Genomic DNA, 12,075 nt, shown 5'->3' with positions numbered 1-12,075 from the left:
ATGTGTTCTACATATGGACATAACCCTCTGGGAATTCATGCTCCATCTACCCGATTGAACGCTCCGTGCAACAAAGGGTACATCCGAGATGTTGAATTCACCAAACCATGGAAGCGAGTTTTTTTCTAAAGCTCGCGGTGTCCCATCCACTCGCGCCAACCCTTCACGGTTAGGCTTCCGCGCGGTGCATCCGGACAATTAACCATGGACCCTCTTTGACTAAACCATATCCCGAACTTTAGAGAACTAGAGCCATGGTTAGGTTGCGAATGCATTGCATCATGTTGTGCCTACTTGACTAATTGTGCATTATTTGTTGTGCATATATATTCTATGCTTCTCTTAACCGTTTGTTGATTTGTGTTGAGACTACATAAATTAACGACTTAAAGAACTTTGCCTAACTAATTAATTAAGTAATTAATTAATTTGAGTCAATAAAGTCTAATATTTTAATCAGAATTGACCTAGTATGACTTTAGGCATACCCTAGTTGACTAATAACACCGAAAACAGTCCCAGACCGAAGCTCCAATATTGGCGCCAAGGTCTGAGCTGTAGCGCCACACTATGGAGTGTAGCACCTGACGACAGTTCTGTCGCCTGGCGCCAAGCTCCACAGTGTGACGCCAGTCCTGTCGCTTGGCCGACAGTTCGGATTATTGGTCGAGTCATCACCTAGTGTCTAATTAATCAGTCTTCTGTTTAATTCGGTTAATTTTGGTGTCAATAATATTTAATTGAATCAATGATCGATTTTAGGCACTAAGTCCCATGGTCTTACACAAGAGTCCAAGCATGTCACTTACACTCAACGCACACACCAATACACATACTTTGACCATGATTATGTGAGTCTTGTGTGCGCGTTTTTCAGTCATTTTTTTAGGGGGGTAAGTCGGATATTAATCCTCCAATCCAAAATAATAATACTTAATCCCCTAAAAATATGTACATTATTTTTGCCAAAAATATGCACCCTTTTCCTTTTTCTTTTTCCCTTAAAATAAACCATAAAGTCAAGATGATTCGAGTCAAGTAATTAAAACGCAAAATGGTTTAATTTACAGCGCGTGGTCAAGAAAGGAAGGACGATTAATCAAAGACAACCTCTTCGTACAAGTCCAACTTTTTGACAAACCCATAGCTCGCAAGAGAAAAGCTAAGACTATAATGGCAACTCAAGAAGAAGTCAATGATCTTAAGAACCAACTGGCTACTGTGACTGAGACACTGAAGCTTCTTGCACTTAGGATCGATGATCCCGTGAAGCAACAACAAATGGACCTCATGCAAGAGAGTTTAAGCAAGTTGTCCAGCGACTACAAGTTTCAAGAGCTTACATCACAAGGGGTCTCGGTGGACAAGGATCTTCTTCCGCAGAAGTTCAACGCCAACGACATCCCAAAATTCAGAGCAATTGACAACCCTTAATTTCATTTAAGAGCATTCGAAACCATAATGAGTATCAAGGGTATCGATAAGAAGGTCTTTCATTCTCTTTTCTCACTATCTCTCGAGACCGTTTGCCAACAATGGTTCTTTTCTATCGAGAAAGAAAAGACCTCTACCTGGGAGTCTATAGCAAACGCTTTCGTAGATAGGTACAAGTGCAACATTCAAGTCGAGACTGACCATAGAGAACTTGAAATCCTCAAACAGAAAGAGAATGAAGGCTTCACCTCTTTCTTTAACAAGTGGAGAGAAACCTCAGCTAAGATGATTGAGGTGCCAAGTGAAAAAGAGTCTGTGAGACTGCTTATAAAAAATCTCCAAGAAAAATATTCCAAGCATTTCAAATATCAAAATAATCTCCATACCTTCAAGGCCGTTTATGACATTGGGATCAATATTGAAGATGACTTGGCTAAGTCAAAAGCTGCCAACAATAACTCCAACAGTTGCTGGAAAGGAAAGAAGAACGACAATCCTTCTTCTTCCAAAACCGCCCACTCAAATAATGTTAGCACCTTTAATTTAGGAGAAGTTCTTGCCATGAACAACCAAGAACAGAAGAAACCATTTAGGAGGAACTTCACTCCTATTGGCATGAGTTATGACACCGCATTTGATCGATTAAATGAAAAAGGTCTTATAACTCCCATTGGACCATTTGGGGACCCACCAGTTGAGAAGAGGTCGGTTAACTGGAACCCTAATGCACACTAAAAGTATCACCAAGGTAGGGGCCATTCCACTGAAAGCTGTTGGAAGCTCAAGGAAGCTATCCAAGACCTAATCGATAATAACAAACTGCCGTTGCCCCCTGCCAGTAAGAAGCCAAGCATCGACAATGCACCTCTAGCTCATACCCTGGCTGTCTCCGATGAGGAAAACGAGGTTGACCCCTCCTCTCTCATTAGACCTGTTGAAGAAATCAGTGTTATAGAAAAAGAAGAGGAGATCTTTTTCGATGTCAAGGATAACCTTCCAGAACTGGCGAATAAAGATGTTATACAATTGCTCACACTGTCTATGAAGGAGGCATCGCAACTACTACGTGAAGCTCTCAAAGTTATGAACGAACTCCATAAAAAATATGATGAGCTTCCACTTCCAAAAGAAGAACCTAAAAGAGAATTCACACCAGTGAGAACGACTTATGAGGCAAAGCGCTTTCCCTTACAAGTCACTGAAAAACCCAAGAAGAGCAATAGAATTTACACTCCAATTGGGATCCCATATGCGCAAATGTTCGAAATGCTCTCCGAGAGTGGCGAGGTCAAAACTCTCGAACCGAGACCATTCGAGTCATTAAAAAGGACAGATAGGTATTACTGTCAGTATCATCAATCAGGGGGTCACACTATAGAAAATTGTTTCAAATTCAAGGATTTGGTACAGAAAATGATTGATGAAAAGAAACTAATCCAAGTTCAACAAGAAGAGGATACAACCATTAATGGAGTTTGGGACAGTGATGAAGAAGATGTCTATCTAAAGGACATAGTAGGACCTTCACCTTCCGTGTCATACACCACATATGACATTTGGGCTGAAGAATATTCATCGATAGATGTCCTCACAAGATCAGGGAGAATGCAACCTCCCGTTTCAACACAACCTATGCCCACCATACATCAAGTTCCCATACCTATCATCGAAGACAACGACATTGTTAAACAGTTTAAGAAGACAAAAGTTGAGATGAATGTGTGGAAACTTTTGGCAACATCTCGAGAGCATAGGTTGGCTGTAATGAATGCCTTGGATAAAATCGGGATAGATTCTGACACTACTCCTGAGGGACTAGCCAACTTCCTCACAAGTGACCTTCCCAGTCCGATTAATTTGATCACCTTTTCTGACAAAGATTTACCCCCAGAAGGTGACAAACATTACAAGGCATTAAACCTCACGGTAGTCTGCAAAAGGATGAATGTTCCTATGACTCTTGTAGACAATGGATCGGCTATCAATGTCTGTCCACTTAGAACTGCGAGGATGCTCGGCATAAGGGATGAAGACTTAACTCCGTCCACACAAAGAATAAGGGCCTACGATAACACTCGTCTTCAAGCTCTTGGCAAGATTACCCTAAATGTAACAGCAGGAGCAATAGAACATGCTACTACTTTCCAAGTAGTAGACATCAAAGCTTCATTCAAATTATTGTTGGGATGCCCTTGGCTTCATGATCTAAAGGCCGTCCCTTCACCTCTCCACCAACAAGTAAAAGCTATAGTTGGGGGAATTCCAATCACTATAGATGCTTCGCCTATGAGAATCAAATCCATAGAGAATCCAATCATTAATGTGGAACACGACGAGGATGACGAAGACCTATGGGGCTTTGACGAAGAAGTCTCCTTAATCCAGGAGGATGAAAGGACCCCTCTTTGCCATGACCCCCATTCCAACATGACTGTCAACGCCATGCTGAAGAAACAAGGACACTTTCCTGGGATGACTTTAGGAAAGAAGAAAGGAATGGCAAAACCGCTGGAGTCACCTGGCCTCCCTAAGTTAGATACTTTTGGACTTGGTTTTGAACCGACTCGGAAAGATCTCAAGCGAGCCCAGGAAAAGTCGAAAGCACGTAGGGACGCTCGCATTCAAAAGAAAGCAATTCCAATGGATCAGTACCCTCTTACGCTTAATGGTCAGTTCATAAAAGAAGGAGAGGACTATCCATGCCATGAATTTCCCGAGCCATTTGTTGTAAACGGCATAAGACAACCGGGATTCGAGATTTTCTTGGATTGCTACTTCACTGATGAAATCCCAACTCCCGTCCATAAGGAGAAAGCACCCCCATGCTTTGACTTTAACGTCATGGGATTACTGTTTGGGCGAGAAAAGAATGAGCCAACTTATGAAGAAGATAACTCCTCGCTCATTCAAACGGTCCTACAAAGTGAAAGCTTCGACCCCTCGAAGCTAATTACTCCAGCTGAAGGATCACTACAAGGGTGGCGCAAGACTATCAAAGTGACTACTCCAAGCGGAAGGAAGATATCAATCACGACAGGACAGGGACCGATGTTTGAAGAGTCGTCTGAGTCAGAGTCCGAGTCAGAGTCTTTCCCTTTAGAGTCTTCTAAGTCTTTAGTAGTAGTACCTCCCCCTCTTATTTCTTCTCCTAGGATAGTTAGTGATCTAGTCCTTGAGGACATATCACTCTTTGATGTAATGATCTCAGAGTATAATAATATTTCTCATTCTCCTTACTTCTTGTGTTCCTCCCTAACCCAAGATGACGAGCATTGCTTAGCTAACGATGAAAAAGACAAAGAAATTATTAAAGCAATGGAAACACTCGAAAAGAAAACACCGGTAATTGAAGAAACTGAAACAGTTGACATCTCGAATGATTCAACTAATAAAAGAGAAGTTAAAATCGGATTAACATTGAATAAACAAGAAAGAACCGATTTAATTAACTTACTTAAAGAATTTATCGATGTATTTGCTTGGTCATATGAAGATATGCCAGGCATTAATAGAGAAATAGCTCAACACACTATACCACTAATTCTAGGAATGAAACCTGTAAAACAAAAGTTGCGTCGAATGAAACCCGACGTAGCACTTAAAATAAAAGAAGAAGTTCAAAAACAAATAACTGCAGGTTTCATCAAGGTATCCAAATACCCCGAATGGGTTGCCAACGTCGTCCCAGTTCCAAAGAAAGACGGAAGGGTAAGGATGTGTGTCGACTATCGAGATCTAAATAAGGCAAGTCCAAAGGACGACTTCCCTTTGCCACACATCGATATTCTGGTAGATAACACGGCAAATCACGCGCTTCTCTCATTCATGGATGGATACGCGGGTTACAACCAGATTCTCATGGAAGAAGAAGACATGGAGAAAACAACCTTTATAACACCATGGGGCACTTACTGCTACACGGTAATGCCATTCGGGTTGAAAAACGCGGGTGCTACTCACCAACGTGCAGCAACTGCCTTACTCCATGACATGATGCACAAAGAAGTCGAAGTATATGTCTACGACATGATTGTAAAATCAAAAGACCGTCCAGGCCATCAAGTAGCCTTAAGGAATTTTTTCAAAAGGCTAAGAAAGTATAACATGAGGTTGAATCCATCAAAATGTGCTTTTGGAGTCACCTCAGGCAAGCTCTTGGGATACGTCATAAGCTCTAAAGGAATAGAGGTAGATCCAACCAAGATTAAAGCAATCATGTCAATGCCACCGCCCAAGACTGAGAAACAGATTCGAGGATTTATTGGCCGGTTGCAATACATAAGTAGGTTCATATCAAAGCTGACGACGATATGTGAACCAATCTTCAAGAAGCTCAAGAAGAATGTACCAGTAATATGGGATGACGAGTGTCAAAAAGCCTTTGAAAAGATCAAAGCCTATCTCGCAAATCCTCCCGTATTAGCGTTAGCACTTCCCGGAATACCTCTTAGGTTATATTTGACGGTTACCAAAGAGACAATGGGAGCCATGCTAGCACAAGAAGTAGAAGGCAAAGAGAACGCAATCTATTACCTAAGTAAAAAGATGCTCGAATACGAAACACGCTATACACTGCTCGAGAAATTGTGCCTCGCCTTGGTGTGGGCCACAACTAAGTTAAGACATTACATGTTGGTGCATACCGTTTTCGTATTCTCCCAGTTAGATTTACTCAAGTATCTGTTCGAGAAATCTACACTCAATGGACGCATATCAAGATGGATAGTCAATCTAGCCCAGTTCGATGTAAGGTTTATGCCACAAAAAGCTATTAAAGGATCCGTGGTGTCAGACTTTCTAGCAGAATTTCCAATAGAAGACTCGACGCCAATACAAGACAATGAATTTCTAGATGAAGACCTAATGGTCACTGAAGATGATACTTGGACCTTGTATTTCGACGGAGCCTCAAACCAAAAGGGATGTGGCGTCGGAGTACTACTAGTATCACCTAAAGAAGAGCACGTTCCAATCTCAATAAAACTTGATTTCGACGTTACCAACAATGCTGCTGAATACGAAGCATGCGTGGTAGGCCTTGAAACAGCTTTGGAATTGGGAGTAAAGAAGTTAAGGATATTCAGAGACTCTTCTTTGATCATCAATCAGATATCTAAAAGGTGGAAAGTAAGGAGCGAAAGCCTAGCCCCTTACCAAACCTATCTGGAAACTCTTACCGATCAGTTGGAGAAGGTAGAATACACATATCTACCTAGAGAGGAAAACCAATTTGCTGATGCCTTGGCAAGATTAGCCTCAATGGTTAGGATTCCCACGGAAATCGAGCAAATGCCTCTAACTATCGAAAAAGGCACAAACCAGCATATATCCAGGCTATAGAAGACGACGACTTAGTCCAAGAAGAAGAAGAAGAAGAAGAAGAACCGTGGTACACGGACATACTCAATTATGTCACCAATGGAGAATACCCTCCTCACGCTGACAAAAGAGCAAAGCGAGCGTTGAGACTTTTGGCTTCTCAATATGTACTCATAGACAACGAGCTACATAAAAGGGTACCTAAAGGTCGAGCTCTCTTATGTGTAGGAAAGATGGATGCACAAAGAGTAATGAGAATAGTTCACGAAGGAATCTGTGGCACTCATGTAAACGGAAAAATGTTAGTCTAGAAAATAATGCGAGAAGGATATTATTGGACTACAATGAATAGGGATTGCCATCAATACGTAAAAAGATTCCCTAAGTGCCAAATTTATGCCAATTTACAACATGTCCCTCCATCTTTGCTCTACACCTACACATCGCCATGGCCATTCTCTACATGGGGAATTGACATCATTGGCAAAATCACTCCCCCGGGAACAGGAGGCCACGAATTTATTCTAGTAGCAATTGATTACTTTACAAAGTGGGTCAAAGCGCAATTGTACGCTAAACTCACTGCAAAACATGTAGCACTCTTTATCGAAAGAAATATTATTTGTCGATATGGAGTCCCACATGAAATGATAAGTGACAATGGAACTCACTTTCAAGCCGAATGTGAAGAATTGCTACAAAAATATGGCGTTCAACACCATCATTCTTCCCCTTATAGACCTCAAGCAAACGGAGCAGTTGAGGCAGCTAATAAAAATCTAAAGACTATCATCGAGAAAATGACAGAAAATTATAAGGATTGGCCTGACAAGCTTCACTTCGCATTGTGGGGTTATCGCACGTCAATCCGTAACATCAACAGGAAATACGCCATTTTCCTTGGTATATGGAATGGATGTCGTATAACCTGTCGAATTATAAATACCATCTCTACGCATTGCGCTAGAGAGTAAACTCGATGAAGTTGAATGGACTAGGGCAAGATACGAAGAATTGATTCTACTCGATGAGAAACGACTAGAAGCTCTACATCACACTCAGTGTTACCAAACTCGTATGGCTAGACATTTTAATAATAAGGTCAAGACAATAAATATCAAAGTATAAGATTTGGTATTAAAAGCACTAAGGAAAAATGTTTTAGACCCAAGGGAAAAATTTAGACCTAACTGGTCTGGACCCTACATTGTCAAAACAATCCTGTCAGGAGGTGCAGCAAGACTAACTGATATGGATGGCAATGAATTCTCAAACATGACAAATCTTGACCAACTTAAGAAATACTACCCATAAATTACTTGAGTAGGATACTCAAGAGAGCTACGTTTGGCCTGATTCCTTAAGAAAGGATACGTAGGCAACCCTTTACGGGTGCGGCCACTTTATTTTCGACATCTCCGCGTTCCATAATTAATTAAAATTTCAACAGAAAATCGGCGAATTATTGGCATCGCAGAACAGAACCTGGTGCCAGCCAGAAGTCATCAGCGCCAGCCGATGGAATTGGCGCCTGGCGCCAGACTTCAATGGCAGGCGCCAAATGCCAATGACTGGCGCCAATCAGGAAATAAGCTCTGGGCAAATTTCGGTGTTTTTCGGAAAATTTTCGACTTCCGTACTCGAAGAATTTCTGGAAAATTAATTTTTTCGATTTTCATTGCTTTAATAAAATTAATTTGAAGTGAATAATTTAATTGAAAGCTGAAATTTCATTAATAAAATAAAATTACATTATTGATGGAATTTAAATAAAGCTGAAATAAATTAACTTTAAATAAAAATAACAATCTAAGTCTAATAAATCTAAAGCTAAGCAATGCTCTTAATCTTTCTTTTCCTTTCTAGCTCTTTTCCAATTCTTGTCTGCTTCCTCGTCTTCATCCATAACTTTAGCTAGTAGGCATCCTTTAGAGGACCTACATTCAATTTTGGGATAGATAGTCTCCCCTTCAGCTAGCACTCCATGCTTCTTTTCCACCCAAGCTTTTTTGTCTGTGGTGTTAGCTTTCCTTTTTCCTTTGTCTTTGGTAGTATTTTTCTTCCTAGGCATTGTAGGTGTTTTGAATTCAATTCTTGCACCTAAGCGTTCCTTGGCAAGAGTCACCCTGTCACCTAGACGATTCTTCACATCGGTTCTACCCTGATCAATCGAAGATTTCTTCAGCAACCACTTCTTTACATCATTGGGCAAAGAAGGAGGAACCTTTTGGGTAATCACTTCCCATAAAGATCTAGCGCTCCAGTAAGCATCGAATCTATCTACTTCTTGAGATACAGGGTACTCAAAGGGAGGACGAAGATCTCCGGAAGGAATATTCTGAAGCAAGTCGTATTGTCTTTTTACCCTGCAGGGGTAATAATAAGTTACACGAGACAAGCTTGGAAGACGGCAGAAAGGTTGCTTGTTAACACCAACCATCCTTTCTATTTTCCACCATGGGACGACCCACTTAATAGTGAAATCACGTGATTCAAAGACTTTTCTCCACCCATGGCGCCCAATTTTAGGGATGCTCTTCTTCCTTCTCACGAAGCAATTGGGAGTATACTTTTCAATGTCGTCCGGAGGGCTAACTAATCCTAGCCTCTCCATTAGCCACATCTGTAAAAAAATTGCAATGCAAATAAATTATTATTACAATACAAAAATATATTTTTTGATTTCTTAAATTAAAAATATTATTTTTCTACCTGTAATAAAATTGGAGAGCCGCGAAGAGGCGCTTTTGGGTCCCTTTTCAATTCATCTAGACTAATCATAGTCTCTCCAACTATTAATGGCATCGGATTTCTCCCTGATTCAATTTGTTCTAGTACAGTGGTTATAATTGATTGACCCTCATTATTTTTACCACTACTAAGAAAAAATTGGTTAAGCATGCAAAACAGGAACGCCCTTCTTCTATATATATGAAAAGATTCAGAAAGAGGTTTATCAAAATAATGGCGTGCAAATTCTTTCAAATTAACTATGTTGCCATCCACTATTCTTGATAAATCCCTTTCCTTTAAATTAAAGAAGCGCTCAAAATCCTTATAATAGTATGCATCTATTCTGGGGATTGCTATAAGGTCTATCGCAGGGAAGCCTAAGATAGCACCAAATTCCTCCGGCAAAGGGCTAATCTCATCATACCCTATTCTGAAACAATGAGTATCAACATTCCAAAACTCTAAAGCGGTATGTATGAAGTCTAGGTCAAGATCTACCCCTTTGATGCCATAAATTCCCCCCAGGTGAAATAAATCTAATTCTTTTCTCTCCCTCGCATTAAGAGATCGACACCATTCATGAGTGTATTGGGTGAAGGTCTTGGTGACTAAAGACATGATTATTGTTTTTCTAAAGAAGGGAATTATTTATTCGCTGGTATTATGAGAAGAATCGACTGGGCAGGGGGATTTTTATACACAAATTGCGAGGAATTTCAATCAGACTGAAATACGGTATCAGCGTCAATTGGCGTCACAATCCCGTGATTGGCGCCAACCGCCAGCGCTCGGCGCCACGCGCCATAGTGTGGCGCCAGATGGCGCCAAGTTGCCAGACCAGCCGCGCGTGCTTAACTTGCGTTTTAAATATTAAACTCGAGTCGGTTAATGACTTTATGACTCCGTTTAATTTTCCTAAACATCTTTTTTATCCTTTTTCTTAATTAATTAAATATAGCTATTATTTTTAATTTATATTATTCCTTTTGGACTTTATTTTAAATTCCAAACACCCGACATTTTATTCGATTTTTTCCTTTTTCCTTTTTTATTTTTTCTTTTTGGGGGAGAGAGTCGGATATCCTCCATCAATAATAAAAATGATGGAATTTTTGCGCAAAATTGTTGTCACACTTTTCTTGCACACACTAAAATACACATAATAATAACAGTAAATAAATTCATAATAGCATAAATATACAAAATGTGTCTATAAATAATGAGTCAAAGGCAAAGTTCTATAAAAAAGTCAAAATGAAATATACACGGGAACAAACTACGGCGCCGGAGGACGTAGGCCCATCATATCATAAAATTGTGTCGTACGAGGAGTCACCTCTCCACCAGCTCCAGCTCTAGTCTCCGTAGGAGGTGGAAGACTCAATATAGGACCACTCCAACCAGGATCAACCTGAGGATGAGGCCGTAGAGGCTGCTGCGATGACGAGCCTACCTCATACATCCCACCACCTCTGAAAGCCGAGGTAGCCTCTCCTACCGGTGCAGCGTGAGCACCCTCAGAAGAAGATCCCGAGCCCTCTGCAACGTCAGCTCGAGCAGCCTCAGAGCGACCACCTCTACCCCCTGACAAAGTGCGACGACGTCTCGAGCTAGACCTCGCCGGATCCCTCCGCCCCTCAGGTCTTGCGCGGGTGTGAGAAGCGATAGGCTAGCCCTGTAAAAAGAGTTAAATCAGAAACAAAGTAAAATTGAAGAAGCAATTCAAAAATAATGAGTAAAGAAAGGCTACCTCTCGGATGACGTCATCCCGACGGCAAGTGGCCGCATTCCTCATCCGAACGAGCTGGCTCCGGAAGGCATCTATGCATCGTGCCATCGCCGAAACCACCTCGCGTGAAAACTGTCAGAAAAATAAGTCAGTAAATATGCATGATATATGAACACAAAATTCTGAAAAAAAAAAACTAGGCTTACTCTAGTCTGGTGGCGAGGAATCGACCGCTCTACGAAGCGCTCACCCTCGGGAGCCGGAGAAATCATCTCCTCAATCGGCCCGTACATCCCTTGGTAGTGGATGGACATACGGGGTGGCACGAACTCAGCAGCACCGTCCTGATAAAGCAGAAAAAATCAGTAAAGCATTACTTGGGGGCTACTTAGTGGAAAGTAAAGCTAAGAAAATCTTACCCTCACATCCTCAGCCGGTACGGGGGCTGGAGTTAACAAAGGTAGTAGCTCCTCAGCATAACACCGCCCGAGGATCACATGGGACCGCCAAGGAGTACCAGCTCCCTCAGACATGCTCGACAATCGCGCCTCGTCGAACATATGACGTGGTGGAGCAGCAGGAACGACGAAGACATCAGAAGAATGCTGTCTAGCGACCCTCTCTCCTAAGTACGCGACCGCTCCATAAGTCCCCAGAAAATAGCGACGCTCAGCAGAGTACTGTGCGGCTAATCCAGGAACTGTCCAACCGCCCCACGGCCGGTATACTACCTCAGGTCCCTATAAAAAGCATTAATCAGGCAAGAATACATCTAAAGCACCGCGGAAGAGCAAGATAAACAATAAAAGTCGTACCGAGATGATCCGGTGCCGGACATGTGTAGTGGACATGTTCACATG

The sequence above is a fragment of the Chenopodium album genome, chromosome 4 (genome assembly GCF_948465745.1).
Source record: "Chenopodium album chromosome 4, dcCheAlbu1.1, whole genome shotgun sequence".
Lineage (NCBI taxonomy): Eukaryota > Viridiplantae > Streptophyta > Magnoliopsida > Caryophyllales > Amaranthaceae > Chenopodium > Chenopodium album.
Note: the sequence above shows the minus strand (reverse complement) of the source record.